The 2700-nt window shown below is 46.7% G+C and overlaps 1 pseudogene; it reads left to right on the top strand.

Moving 5' to 3' along the window:
- The first annotated feature begins 1066 nt into the window (after window positions 1-1066).
- LOC105552044 lies at window positions 1067-2337 on the top strand (annotated as a pseudogene).
- Window positions 2338-2700: the final 363 nt, after the last annotated feature.

Here is a 2700-nt window from a genome sequence, read left to right on the forward strand (position 1 = left end):
TATATATATATATGTATTTTTGAGGCAGAATCTTCCTCTGTTGCCCAGGCTGGAGTGCAGTGGCACAATCTCAGCTCACTGTAACCTCCACCTCCTGGGTTCAAGCAATTCTCCTGCCTCAGCCTCCCGAGTAGCTGGGACTACAGGCACGTACCACCACACCCAGCTAATTTTTTGTAATTTTTTTTTAGTAGAGACAAGGTTTCACTGTGTTAGCCAGGATGGTCTCCAACTCCTGACCTCATTATCCACCCGCCTCAGCCTCCTAAAGTGCTGGGATTACAGGTGTGAGCAACCACACCCGGCCAAAAATGACTGTATTTATTATATCTCTTTATGTCTGTGAATTCTTTCCTGGGCCTTTCCTGTTGATATTTGGTTTTATTTTGGGGATGTCAACATTGTTTAGCCCACTCATTCTTACAGAAAGCCTTAAGCGAACTCTTCTCTGTATGTTTCACACACTAATCTTCCCCTTCCTTTGGACTTTTTTTTTTTTTTTTTTTTGAGACAGAGCCTTACTCTGTCACCCAGGCTGGAATGCAGTGGCACGATCTCGGCTCACTGCCACCTCTGCCTCCTGGGTTCAAGCAATTCTCCTGCCTCAACCTCCTGAGTAGCTGAGAGTACAGGCATGCATCACCACGCCTTGCTAATTTTTGTATTTTTTAGTGAAGACAGGGTTTCACCATATTGGACAGGCTCGTCTCAAACTCCTGACCTCGTGATCCACCCACCTCGAACTCCCAAAGTGCTGGGATTACAGGCATGAGCCACCGTGCCCCGCCTATGCTTTTTTTTTTTTTGAACAGACAAAAAAACCTCATTATTATAGGGAATTAATCTGCAGTCTTTTTACTAGGTATTTATAATCCATGTGTGAGAACAATCTCAAAGGAAAGAGACCTGTATCAGAAAATTTAGCTTAAGGTATTTATTTGGACAACATTTAAATGTTTATTTTCTAAAGGTAGAAAATTTATTTCTACAGATTTATCTTCAGCTTTAAAAAAAAATTGGCCATCAAAACCTGAGTCCTGTCCTCTTGCTCTCCTCCCCGGACAGCATGAACTTCACCACTTGCTCTACCTTCTCCACCAACTACCAGTCGCTGGGCTCTGTCCAGGCACCCAGCTGGTCAGCAGTGTGGCCAGTGTCTATGCAGGCGTCAGGGGCTCTGGTTCCCGGATCTCCATGTCCTGCTCCACCAGCTTCCAGGGCAGCATGGGGTCCGGGGGCCTGCCCGTGGTGATGGCCGGGGGTCTGGCAGGAATGGGAGTCATCCAGAATGAGAAGGAAACCATGCGAAGTCTGAACGACCACCTGGCCTCCTACCTGGACAGAATGAGGAGCCTGGAGACCAAGAACTGGAAACTGGAGAGCAAAATCCAGGAGCACCTGGAGAAGAAGGGACCCCAGGTCAGAGACTGGAGCCATGACTTCAAGACCATGGAGGACCTGAGGGCTCAAATCTTTGCAAATACTGTGGACAATCCCCACATTGTTCTGCAGATCGACAATGCCTGTCTTGCTGGTGATGACTTTAGGGTCAAGTATGAGACAGAGCTGGCCATGCGCCAGTTTGTGGAGAGCGACATCCATGGGCTCCACAAGGTCATTGATGACACCAGTGTCACTCAGCTGCAGCTAGAAGCAGAGATCGAGGCTCTCAAAGGGGAGCTGCTCTTCATGAAGAAGAACCATGAAGAGGAGGTAAAGAGCCTATAAGCCCAGATTGCTAGCTCTGGGTTGACCATGGAGGTAGATGCCCCCAAATCTCACGACCTCGCCAAGATCATGGCAGACATCGGGTCCAATATGACGAGCTGGTTCCAAAGAACTGAGAGGAGCTGGGCAAGTACTGATCTCAGCAGATTGAGGAGAGCACTGCAGTGGTCACCACGCAGTCTGCCGAAGTTGGAGCTGCTGAGATGACGCTCATGGAGCTGAGACATACAGTCTAGTCCTTGGAGACTGACCTGGACTCCATGAGAAATCTGAAGGCCAGCTTGGAGAACAGCCTGAGGGAACTGCTACACCCTGCAGATGGAGCAGCTCAACGGGATCCTGCTGCACCTGGAGTCAGAGCTGGCACAGACCTGAGCAGAGGGACAGCACTAGGCCCAGGAGTATGAGGCCCTGCTGAACATCAAGGTCAAGCTGGAGGCTGAGATCACCACCTACCGCCACCTGCTGGAAGACAGCGAGGACTTCAATCTTTGCGATGCCCTGGACAGCAGCAACTCCATGCAAACCATCCAAAAGACCACCACCTGCCGGATATTGGATGGCAAAGTGGTGTCTGAGACCTACAATGCCAAAGTTCTGAGACATTAAGCCAACAGAAGCAGGGGACCCTTTGGGGAACAGGAGGCCAATAACAAGTTCAGATGTTAAAAAAAAAAAAGAAAAAAAGAAAAAAAATACTGGCATTGTTATGGCATTAACAGTTACATATATGTACTTTTTTTTCCAAACAACATTTATAGCATAACTTGAATTTTCTATTCATTAGTATATACATTTTTCTCTTGAAATGTGTATTTTCTAGTTTATTGGATATTGAAAACAATCTTTGATTTATCATTGTAATTTAAATTCACTATCTCTTTTCCAGCAATTATTCTTTTTTGTTTTTTGTACAGTAGTAGAAAACAAAATCCAAGCAAGCATAGACCAGGCAAGATATTCAGCCGTCTA

The sequence above is a fragment of the Mandrillus leucophaeus genome, unplaced genomic scaffold (genome assembly GCF_000951045.1).
Source record: "Mandrillus leucophaeus isolate KB7577 unplaced genomic scaffold, Mleu.le_1.0 Scaffold541, whole genome shotgun sequence".
NCBI lineage: Eukaryota > Metazoa > Chordata > Mammalia > Primates > Cercopithecidae > Mandrillus > Mandrillus leucophaeus.